General features: G+C 47.5%; 2 protein-coding genes across 8 annotated transcripts in view; one reads left to right on the top strand and one right to left on the bottom strand.

The window, feature by feature from the left end:
• The window catches only part of RMND1 (required for meiotic nuclear division 1 homolog), a 494,724-nt gene extending 487,442 nt beyond the window's left edge, over positions 1–7,282 (bottom strand). The window contains exon 1 of one of the 2 annotated variants that reach the window (XM_078673969.1): positions 7,108–7,282. The gene's annotated coding sequence lies outside the window, so the exon portion shown is untranslated. The remainder of the gene's footprint in view (positions 1–7,107) is intronic. The other variant, XM_078673970.1, reaches the window with a different exon arrangement.
• Positions 7,283–7,677: 395 nt separating this feature from the next.
• The window catches only part of DCPH1 (damage control phosphatase 1), a 195,116-nt gene continuing 190,487 nt past the window's right edge, over positions 7,678–12,306 (top strand). For 2 of the 6 annotated variants that reach the window (XM_078673977.1, XM_078673976.1), the window contains exons 1-2: positions 7,678–7,828; positions 9,837–9,919. The gene's annotated coding sequence lies outside the window, so the exon portion shown is untranslated. Of the gene's footprint in view, positions 7,879–9,836; positions 9,920–12,306 lie in introns of all 6 variants that reach the window. The other 4 variants (XM_078673973.1, XM_078673974.1, XM_078673975.1 and 1 more) reach the window with 3 other exon arrangements.

Raw genomic sequence — 12,306 nt, forward strand, 5'->3', positions numbered from 1 at the left:
GGAACAAACTCCCTATCAGCCTCCGCTTGGAACCGGCAGAACCTATCTTCCGTCGAATGCTGAAAACCCATCTGTTCTCCTCATAGGTTTCTCTGTGTTTTTTTACCGCGCTTTTCCGACCTCCCTCGGACGAGTCTTCTTTCCTCTCCTGTTTTAGCGCGGGGACACGCCGAGATGGCGTAATCCATGCGCTCTACAAATGTCCTTATTATTATTATTATTATTATTGTTGGTGCGGCTTTAAATAGTAGAAAGATCAGACGCTTGACCTGTGTAGTAGAAGCTGTGACTAATCAGACAGCAATGGCGCTTGGAAATATTACAGAAGGATTCCAAATTACGAGAATTGTGACTTTGCAATATAGAATGGTGCTAGGCGCTATTCTAGCTGATTGTGGTGGAGCATGTTGTATTATTGGTAGTAGCTGCTGCGTATTCATACCGGACCACGCCCCTTCTGTTCATGATGTATTTTCCAAAATGCATAAAATAGCTACTGAGATACATCAAGACTCAGGAACATGAACTTGCGCTGGATGGTTCTATAACATATTTTCTGTATGGGGACTGAAAATATTGTCGAAATTATTCATAATTATTGCAATTCTCTTCTCTTATTGTTAATGTATCCAGTGCGGGCCAATGCTTTGTTCTCTCTGTATTTCCACTTGTACTACTTGTTTGCCATCTAAAACAAAGGTCCAAAATATAAATGCTCGTTCAGCAATAGAACGAGAAAATCTCTGAGATAATGTCAATTGATATACATGATGCTTATCGTACCCCTTTAAAAGCATAGGAAAATGTATTAGCTTATGCTAAAAGGGTTGTCTGTGGAAATGTGTAATATTTTACTTAGCATAAGCGACAGCCATTTTGGCTGTGGTGTCCATTTAGTTTCCTTCGTAATTCTTCCGTCCTTTGCTGCTCGACTTTTTCACTCTGCTTGTGTTATCTATTTTAGTTGACTTCCTGATTCAGCTAAAGCAATGTATGTGCTGGGGGTTAGTAGCTGCCAGTGCACCTGGTCTCAGATGTTAACTGTCGACCATTTACTGCTGCCATAAGCATTTCTGCTCCCCCTCCCACTTTGCTGACCAATAGGTTATTCATCTGCCCTTGTTTGCTGATAGCGATTTCTAAACCTTGTTCTTCCGATTTCTGTCCACATGCTTACATTGCAGAAAACCGGTGTAAAAGGGACGATGGTTTGTGAATTCAGTGTACTACCTCCTGCAGCACTTGAGAGTGTTGTGTGGACGTTGTCCCACTCATGAGTGATTAATAAACTTATTTATACCAACTCCAGTGCCAATCTCTATTTTTTTGGTCTTTAGACCCGTGGACAAAAGGGTGACCCTGTACCAGTGTGCCCACTTTTAGGCACATTACCACAATGCGGTGGAATTAGAATGGACTATGTCCGCAGGCTGGAACATGAGGCGCTTAGGCTGGGAGGGGGTATCAATGTGGGTTACTTCCTTGATTTCTTCACCGGTCTGGGAGCTTCCTCCTACTCCGAATCCTTTTCTGACGAGGAGTCCCCATTTTCCCCCTGAATGGAGTTTGTAGACTCATCCGGCGCAGTGTAGGCGTGGTCATTTGCCAAGGCCCTGGAGAAGCGAGCAAAATCCTCCGTATGAGGATTGGAATCCTTCTTGCCACTGGGTTTTGGAGGGGCGCTTGCGGCAGGGAGCCACCCCATCTGACGCACGTAATTATTTAAATGGCGTTTGAGGGGTACAATCACTCTCACTAAAGCTGAATTAACTGAGTGTTGCACCTCTGCATCTAAGGCCTCCACGAGGTCCTGCTCCAGTGAACCTATTGATTCAGACTCAAAATAATCATCCTCGAAAAATAATTCAGCCATTGTGCAAAGAGGCGAGTACAGGCCACCAATATGAGGGCAGCTCAGTCTTAAGGAGGAATCATAGGGGAGAGGAACGACTTCAGGTAAGCCAAACAGGAGCAATGAATGTTATGTGGTGCAAGGAGGGCTTACCAACCTCTCTAGGCAAAGCCTATGCACTATTGTACTGCCTTCAGCGTCCTACAAGCATCGGGCGTCACAGGGGGCTTAAGACGGGCAAATATAATATTTTACATCCGAAGCGTATTCCCGCTCTGCCAGAAGCACTTAACGCCGTCGGGAGAATGCCTAAAATGGCCACCGCGCATGCGCGGCACAGGCCGCCAATCAAAATCAAAAGAGGACGCAGCGTGATCGAGCGACGCGCGTTCCCCGCCCCCGTACTCCCACTCCACCTAGATACTGCCGCAGGCACAATGCGCCCGGCAGGGGAGGCAATGCGCTCCCAAACGGCGAGTGATCCGACACGAGCGGAAGGCAAAAATAAACAATAGACAAATGATAAATTAGGCGATTTACGTTTAATGGACAAGACGCGCTGAGGAAGCGCAAAGCATTACATTCTGCCAAGAAATGAAGCGCAAATCGACGGGTAACGCACAGTAAGCACCAAGCACATGCAATCATAAGCCCATGACCAAACCCAAACGCTACCACACAATTATGAGGTTAGTAAGGGAATGGCACTTAACTGGCTGTGGAACACCAGAGAAAGAGGAAGTGGTCACCTCAGTTGTACCTTATATAGGGACACTCTCTATAGTTATGGGGCATATGGTGCTCATGGGATTTGTAGTTTTATAAGTAAAGTGTTTTTTTTATTGGCTGCTGTAATAAAAGAGCAAAGAAATGAGAAGCAAAATCGTAGCCTCCGGTGCTGACAGAAATCCTACCCACAGTTATTTATTATACAAATAACAGAACCCAAGTGTTAGACCTGTCTGGTTTTTTTGCGTAGTCCCTCCAATTTATTATTTATTGTGTCCCCTTTTTGCCCCTCATACCCTTAATAATTTTTGTCCACTAACTTTTTCTAGGTGTTGGCCAAGGGGATAGGTGTTCTTTTGTCCCTCATAGTCTTTCACCTCAGGCCCAGAGGCCTGTTCTGTCAGGAAAAGTTGGAACCACACAAAATGGTGGTTACCAACTGCCTTAACTGCCAAACCCAGAACTTGCCCATAGACCAGTATAGGGCGTTCCAGAACCTTCTGGTCCATTCTGGACCACTGAGGGGCAGCCTATATAAGGCGGAATGCGGGGCAGCCATTTTGTCTACCTAAGAGAGTCAGCTGGAGGACAGGCTATCCTGGCAGGTGGGGGGAGACTAGTGTAAGGGTTGAACTCCTGGACTGGGAAGCAGCCTAATTATTCCACTTCTCTACCTCTCCTGTGGGTTTCTTGTCTTGTCCCCGCTGTGGAAGATTAAGGGAGACCCTGGGCGCCTGACTAATCCCTTGACTGGAAGAATAGGGAAGTGAACAGGAGAAGGAGACTGCAGCACTGTGAAGAGTGTAGTCCTCTGCCCAGCATAAAAATCCCAGTGAGACTGTTGCAGCAAGAATCCCAAACAGAGTGGGGCTAATCCTTGAGCCCCCCTATTCTCAGCTAGTTAAATAGGTTCTGCCTGACTGCTGGTGCCTCAACCCTACCGTGACCCTCTTTCTACCGGTTGCAGCGAGGGCTGGGAGAGCGGAGGCAGCGAGATAACGAGCTGTTCTGGCTCTGGACCGGCGTGTGAGTGCTGAGGAAGCGGAGGCCGGTAGGCAACGAGCCGTTCTGTCCTTGATTGGTGCGAGGCGAGCGGCGCCGATTTGGACCTGCAGCTGCAAGCCCTGAGGTGAGGAGCGGACCTAGAGAAGCTCCCGGCGACTTCCGGGTGGGCGGAGAAGAAGGGCAGCGCAGTGCGAGCAGCGCGGTCTCTGTCAGGGAGACACTCGCTTTTCGCGCATGCCCCGTTGAGCCGCCGGGCTCCGTGAGGCGGAGCCGGATCGGAGGAGAAGGAGGAAGCAGTGGCGCTCATCTGCGCCAGTCCGTCCCTGCAGCACCAACCCCCGGATAGTGGAAGCGGAGCTCGTTAGCGCCAGGCAGCCTCCACAGTGCCCGCCCGTAATTGTGTGGCCGACGACTGGAGAACGTCTGCGGGGTTTGAGGAGAGGAGAACCAGTCCTCGGTAATCCCTGCGCCAGCCTTGATAACAGGTGGCTGGTTGGGGCGGGAAGCGCCCGGCACAGCGGTTGCCAGCCGGAGCCTCTGTTGAGCTACTTGTCAACACCAGAACGTGGGAACTTGAGACGCTTCGCCTCCCCAGTACAGTAAGGTGAACGGGGGGGGGGGGGAAGAGGGAAGACTGAGCCTCTGGAAACTAATCCCCTCTCTTCGGAGAGCAGAGGAGGGGAACTCTTTAAAGTTCTATCGAGGAAGGGGGAAAGTGATGCTCAAGCCTGCAAGGAAATAACTTAGTCATTGGTTATTTCCTCAACAGTGTCATATGGTGAGGGGAGTAACTTGAGGGAGCAAACAGCAAAGAAAGGTTGCTGGTGTCTATGTAGAGTCTGGTATATTTGAAACCCACAGTGACTGTGTACTAGAAAGAGGGGGTTATAGGTGCTGTGGGAGACAAGTATAGTGCACTGCATAGTAACCATATCTAATTAATTCTGGAGTCTGATTAAATGCACTATTGATGTTGATTATTGATTTAAGTTAGCAAATCTGAGAGTGTTATTATTGATTTCATGACAAATGTAATGTACTGTTGAAACTCGCTGGTAAATTGCTTAGCAGCTTAAAAGTACTTGCTATTTCCAAGACAACCTGAAGTGTAATAAGTGGTGTATTCTGAACGCAAAAGAGCAAAGATATTATTTTTATAAACCAGTACATATTTTCATAACAAATTGGTGTAGTGTCCTTTTTAAGTGCTATTGAGTGGATTTACTGCTGGGTGGTTTGCAACCTTCACACTGTGCCTCTAGAATTGCATGCCTTACCCCTAGGCCAGGCTACCCTAGGTGACCTGACATCCCAGGTTCCAACATTTGGTGCCTAGCGGTGGGATTCTGACTTGGTTGCAGCTACTCATTAGTAATTCAACGCAATACACTGACCTACACCAGGAGTTTTCTCCTTGCGGCCCTCCTAATTTGAATTTTGTTTTTTCCAAATTTATTTCTGGTGGTGGGTGGAGGTTAACCTCAGGTCACTTCTTGGTTTTCTCCTGTGTGTTAATTTTATTCCATAGTGAAAGATGGAATTGAATTTTAAAGAGCTAGAATCCCATACTGTGAACCAACTCAAAGAATGGTGTCAGCAACAAGGGGTATTCTTTAACAAAGGTGCCAAGAAAGGCGAGTTGCTGACAAGCATAAGGGCATGGGTGGAAGCTCATTTAAGGGAAGAACCAGATACTGAAGAGAGTGACGGGGACACTGTCCTTGAGATTGCAATGTTGAACCAACCTGGAAGGGGGAATCTGCTGACAGGTCCCAGGACACCTTCGAGGGCGAGCAGCAGCGTCTCAGAGAGGGGTTTAACTGACGCCGAGCTAGAAGATAGGAGAGAGGAGAGGAGAATGAAGTTGGAATTAGCTAGGATGGATATGGAAAGGGAGGAAAGGAGGTTAGCCCATGAGCGAACCATCAAAGAGATGGACCTACAAGCCTTAATAAATAAAGTAGTTACGGCTGTTTCACACACTAATAAGCAACCCCTCTATTATTTATCAAGTCATGCACAAAAAAAATTATTTGAAAATAGTGAAAGCAGTCACTGTAGTCTTGATGTGAAGATGCACAAGAAGCAAGTCTGTGCATGTGACAATTGTACCTGTAACAGCTTACACTATCTTATTTTAACTGGTGATGACAGTGTCTTGATTAAGCAAATGAGATACTACCCTTGCCTAGTAGCAATTTGGATGCTGCAACGTTGTGGACGCAGCTCCACGTAAGATTTATGATGTCAACTAGAACTTTAAATGAATCTCCTCACAAATCAAACCACAGTGCACTAAATTATATCCATTCCTTGGCCGTATATATTACCATCACCGGGACCAAAGGTAATCCACACTTGAGATGCAGCCAATGGAATGCGATTCCCAGATCAAAAAGAGGCAAATATGTTCGCCAGAACTGAAAATAGGAAAAACCCATGGGGGGGATGTCCATGCCTTTACTTTTGCCAATGGGAACCAACAAATCCGGAGAACGTTAATCATGTTGTTGCAAAAGTACTTCTCAGATGTAGTTAAGGGCCCATTCGCCACCAGTGTAAAGAACTGAGAGGGCGCCAATGAAGAAGGCTCTGGTGATTGTTGAGAATCAAATCTTTATTTCAGCACAGCATTTGTCTGGAGACTGAGTGACACCAAAAATGTTCTGAGTGCTTTGGGTTTACACTGGTCATCAATTGTCCCCCAAATTTTGTGCGTGGACAACAGCATGCATTAAGTTATACTCAGTGCTTTAAATGGGCCGGGACCTGCACTTCTATGTTTCCATTTCAAGCACTGGTTACACTCTAAATTAATAACTGGGGACTAGTCAGGACGTAAAACTGCGTTGTCCATCTTTGGTAGGTCACATAAAGAAAGCAACCGGTACACAAGTGTAAACAAAAGAGTACTATAAGAAGTGTACTAAGGGGTAGGTGGACACTGTCGTGTTCTCTCTCTGCTTGAAATCCCGACTTCGTCGCCAGTTGTCGTGTTCTCCGCCCCAGGAGACCCGCCAGAGTCAGGTAAGGGTCTTTATATTACTTATTCTTACAGCTGTGATTGCCGATGCTGCTGTTGCCCACATGTGCCTGGTCCTCCTGCCCTCCTTGTTCTGATCCCCTCCCCCACTCTCTTGACCGGAAGTGGTGTCCGGTTCCTGCCCCCTCCCCACCAGTGGGGTACAGGGTCCTACTGCCCCTTTAACCAGGTCACGACAGACACTATGGTCAGTGATTTTATGTCTACCTGACTATTTTTTGTTACTGAAGCATTGTTAACATATGAGTTAATGACAGGTAGGCTAAAGGACATTCATTCATATTTGAGCTGTCATGCAGTGACAGGCGGCATGTAGCCCAATCACGGCAAACGTTCGCATTCAACAGGCAAAAACGAGACCAAAGGAGTCGCCTGCTAAAACACTGCAATGGCAATATACATTTGTCGGGGCCCCGGTGGGCGACAGCATTTTTTTGCTATGCCCCTTTGACCTACAACGTGCTATCTCAGAGCTTACCGGCGTTTTTCCTTTGACAGTTGTCTTTCTTCAGGTTCGCTGATCTCATCGTGGTTGCGAAAGTTGGCTTCGAAATCGAGTTCGCGCTATATAAAAATATGCACAAAAAAAACTAAAGCCTCTATCCCTTCATCGCTAGACTCTACCTTTGCGTCTGTAAGATCGCGTTGGGTATACACGCAAATAGAAGCGCACGAGATAGATGCTCTGCCTGATGAGCATTTTGTGGTAAGAGCCATTCAAAAGCAGTAAATACATTTTTCATAATAGTGAGTTAGATTATAAAGTGAAATTCATAAAGTGCTGAATTAAATACGTTCATAATACTGCGGAACATCGGTTTGTTCCTGAACACATACAATAAAGATTTTTGGAGCAATAATACAATTAATACGATTAGTTAAGGATTTGTTAATATTTATTTAAGCCATTTTTTTAAATGTATTGCCATCATTTGTTCGGTCTCAATGTTTAAAGCACAAACTTTGTCTTTCTGCTATGGCGGCCGTGTTTCTGCCCGAAAGATTAGGAGCAGTACTGCTGCGGCCTAGTCCGTCTTCTGTTTCATTTGTAGAGGATGCCTCCAGTGTGAGCCAAAATAAACGCGCCTACAATTTCCTGCTGTCAGTTTTCACCTGCTCCCGATGTTGCTGTATTTTGTGCTTCTTTCTTTTAAGTTACTTGTCTTGTTCCGGAGTTCTCCAGTTGCTGTTACACGCACGTGTTAATGTTGGAGTTGTCAGGTAACTTACCTGACAGTCCGGACCTGAGGTAAGTAGTCTTTTGTCTATCCCTCTCAGACATAGGTAAGCCCGAAAATTTGTAGAGTAGCGAGTCAGGGATCTCTGGCTTGACTCTTAGCCTACGAACGAGCCGAGCCATGAAAAGATTGGACATGTATCTGGAACAAACGTCGTATCAAAGTACGATAAAGTATCTCAAATTAAAAAAACGTTATTTGTTGAAGGCTTGTGTTTTACTTCAGTGCACTAGATAATATCAGTCAGTGCTTTGATATCTTTAAATAGTAATCTTTTAATACAAACCTTCCCTACCCACTCGAAGCCCTGCCTCTGCTGCCGAAAGTACTTCAAGAGAAGCTACTTTGTCATGTGCACTATTTATGCATCAATTGTTGTGGTGTGTGGAGCACCAGTATTCATATCTGCCAAAGGTTTTAGGTTTCGCCTGCAGACAGCTTTTCTAAGTATGACGTTGGAAGACCTCGGTAGACAGTATTGAAAACTTACAGTGGACTTTGTGAAGCCTACTGTGAATAGTTTATTGATTCAAGTATTTAAAATTGTTACAATACGTACATACCATACGATCTAACAAACACTGTAGATAAAAAATGGTAACGTTTTCTAAATGTGAAAACAATATTGCTAATACTAATAATTTTCTGCAATTCTTTAAATAAATGAAAGTCACGCCTTCAGTGATTTTCGTTATAAAATTGTACCTTTCCTTTATTTTATAGCTGTGTGGGACCATTCAGTCTTCATTTTATTGTCTAAAATATTTATACATTTACCAAATTGTACAAGTTCTGTGGTGGTGTTTGTGGTAAAATAAAATACTAATGCACTTCTGCCAGTAGTGATTGCATTTTTTTTTTTAACAATGGCTCACGGCGTGCAGACATAAATACCGGGCAGCAGGAAGTATATGTGCCACTGCCGATGTTTCTTTTGCGTAGTTGCAAAACCTACATCTCCCAGTCTGTTTGTAACCTTTTTCAGCCTGCTGTACTCCTGGATTGGAAGGACAATCGATCTTGGACGCATGATTTGGGTTCTGAAATGTCTGCTCATTGCATTTGTTTGGTATGGCTGTATTTGATCTTTCTCGTATGATTTGCAAATCTATTCAAATCGGCCCCTGGTTTGTAATTTGATTACGTCTGCTTCCCAGGATATTTGGTGCAGTTACTTTTTTTTTAGGTCTCGTGGCGTCCACTGCACACATGCGTAGTCTCGCTTGCGAGATTTTTATTATTATTTTTATTATGATTTTTTGATTTCAAGGGAGATTCACTAGCTGGCATTAAGCCCCGTCTCTCTTTTCCATTGGCCAGCGTCACCGTTTAGGCTAAACGGTGGCCGGCCATTGAAAAAGAGTTTCCGGTGACATACACTTTTCTCTGTTAGAGCCGTCCCACTTGGACTGGCTGCCCCGACTTACTGCTGGCGTAAAAGCTTTGTTAATTTTATTGGGCCAAACACATGGCTCCATAAAGATAACAAACCTGGCCAGGCCGTCCAAGTGGGACGACTGAAAAAGAGAAAACTATGCATCATGGTGGGCGATCGACCCCATCTCTTAAACACCGGAATGCGGAATTAAAACGCTAATCAGGCAAGTTATTCAGCTGCACGAGCTCTCCGGAGCTGCAGGGCGGACACAAGCCGTTCACATTCACAAGGCCGCGCTGCGCCTCGCACCCCAGCCCTGCCCGCTTATGTAAACTGTTGACATTAGCGGTGCATAGAAACCGTCCCTAGACACGTGTTGCTCAACTTCCCTGTCTGCCGCGGCCTGCCTTCCAGCCCGCTCCCCTCCGAGGCCCGTCAGAGGTACTTCCCTCTCCTCCTTGCGCCCTCCCCTGCCTGCCTGCAGCGGCTCGTGCCCGGTGATGACAGGAGGTGCCCTGTTCGATCAAGTGCAGCCAGTGTGTGTGCGGGGAGAATGATCTCCATTCACAGCCTCCTCCCTCTCTCTTGCAGGCTGGCCAACAACGAGAAGCAGCAGGGGGTCCGCACACACGCCGTCTCGGTCTCGGGTGAGCGCCCGCATCACATCTCGTCAGGTGACTTCCCAACAATGCTGATTGCGTTCCTATAGTTTTAACTTCTAGTTGGCGCGGTTGTTCCCACCACCCAAGAATCTGATTTGTTGTATGGCATATTGATTTCATGCATGTTCAGTCGGTGTAGCAGCCGCTTATTTTCATTTGATTGTTATGTGGCCATAAATCGAGCAAGCCTGCTGGTGAAGCAGTCATACGAGAAAAGCTGCTTATACTCATGTTTTTAGTCTCGTTGTGTGAATGGCTGCTGATAATGCCCGATGCAATTGTAGCCCCTGTTCAGTATGCCCCGGATCCCTCAACAATTCTTCCGCTGCCGCAAATGATGCCCCCCACCCCATATGTTTTTCACGGCCTTGAATTAATTAATTAATTAATTGACAAAGCTAATTTTCTTTTCCAGCACATGGGCAGCTACTGCCCACTTGAGAGACGGGCTCAACCGGGTAAGTCCGACCAGAACCCCGACTCCCGGACCACGCTTCGACTTTAAGGAAGTTGAAAAGTTGGTCACTGAGTCCTTCTTTGTGCAGGTGCGTAGGCATAAAACCACGCAGCCCCCGCCCTCCATGTCCCCAATGCGCCCAGTCCTCCGAGTTCGTAGCGCCTTGAGATAATTCATTTCGGAGCTACCGAGCGCATGCAGTCTCTTACTCAGAGCACGCATCGCTACGGTAATATGTGGAGCTGTGCCGGTGTGCGATGCGATTCCAGGGGTGCTGTGATCATCACCCCCACACTAGTGATGTTCCGAGGGGGTCCTCGTGACTCAAATAGTGCACATACTGTATTATCCCCATCCCCCCCCCCTCGTTAGTAGCATTTTAGTTTGTAGGTTTGAGACTGGGGGTCGACATTGTCTGTAGGTTTGGAGACTTGAGGTGAGAGGGGAGCATTGTGGTCTGTAGATTTGTGAGACTTGAGGCGAGGGGGGAGCATTGTGGTCAGTTTGTTTGTAAGAATGAGGGGGCATTGTGGTGTGTGTGTGTTTGTGAGACGCGGGGGGGCAAGCTCGAGCCGACCAGTATATTGTCACACACTCATTTGCCCAGTTTTTGCTCCCCCGTGCGTGCCTTGCGGTTACCTTGTTCTTTTCAACGGTTTCCTCTTTTTCTGGTCATGCTTGTCCAAGGGGCGGGCCAGCCCGTAGGAAGGGGGAGGGTTACAGATGTAAACTGAGATCGCTGTACCCTCACCCCAGCCCGACTTCAGAGAACTGAACCAGAACAAGCCGGGGTGGGGCTGCCTGAAAACTGTCCCTCCTTTGGGACCGCCCCTGATGGCCACAGCCTCCAGTGAAGTTAGGACACTCCACGCGCTGAACCTCGTGCTGAGGGGGGGTGACACATCCATGGGGGTAGCCAAGGCCAATGGCTGCATACAGTACTCTCGACGTCGAGGTCACACTCCTAGTATTCACAGCCACATGGGTCTCACTCTGTTCACTACACCCACAGCCACGTGGGTCTCACTCGGTTCACTACACACACAGACACGGGGTCTCAGAGTCCCCTTTCTCAGATGTAGTCTCAAGATGTTCACAGCCACTTGGGTCTCACTCTGTTCACTGGACTCACAGTCATCTGTGTCTCCTGTCTGGTGATTCAGACTTGTGAGCCTCTGCACTCACATGCACGCTGTACACCCTCTGTTCACTACACACACAGATGTTTCGGTCTCACTCGGTTGACTACACTTGTGGGCATAGTTCATTCCACTCACTGCCATGTGTGTCTCATTCTGATCACTGTGACTGCACTCACAGCACGTGGCCCCCCTCTGGTCCCTGCACTCACAGCACGTGGCCCCCCTCTGGTCACTGCACTCGCAGCACGTGAATCACCTCTGGTCACTGCACCCACAGCACATGGTCCTCCTCTGGTCCCTGCACCCACAGCACGTGGCTCTCCCTCTGTGACGATCCCAGGGATCACGGACGGCAGGAAGACGCAAGACCACGCAAAGCATGTGGAGGCGACAGCGCAGGAGCGCACCACAGCGCAAAGAACACCAGACGCAGGAGTGCAAGAACTCCTCAGAAGATACTAGAAAGTACGCAGCAAATACGCCCAGAGAAAGTCACAAGGGTCGCAACCAACAATGGAAAGAAGAAGCAGGACCAGGAGACGGTCAATGGAGTGGTGACGCAACCCTCCAGAAGCAATACTTCAGAAGCACCTACGCTCCGCCAGAAGAGAGTATAGCGAGGCCTGGTGGCCACAGGCCATCGCTGCAGCAGTATGGCGAAAGTAGGAGAACCCCCACACAACAAGATGATGGTTCTGGAACCCAGAACCAGGAAGTGCAAAGCCGCATGACACAAATGCGCCCCAGTGCAGACAGCACCAGCCCAAGGCAGCAAACCACAAGGGAACACCTGAAGAGCG

The sequence above is a fragment of the Lissotriton helveticus genome, chromosome 1_1, assembly GCF_964261635.1.
Source record: "Lissotriton helveticus chromosome 1_1, aLisHel1.1, whole genome shotgun sequence".
NCBI lineage: Eukaryota > Metazoa > Chordata > Amphibia > Caudata > Salamandridae > Lissotriton > Lissotriton helveticus.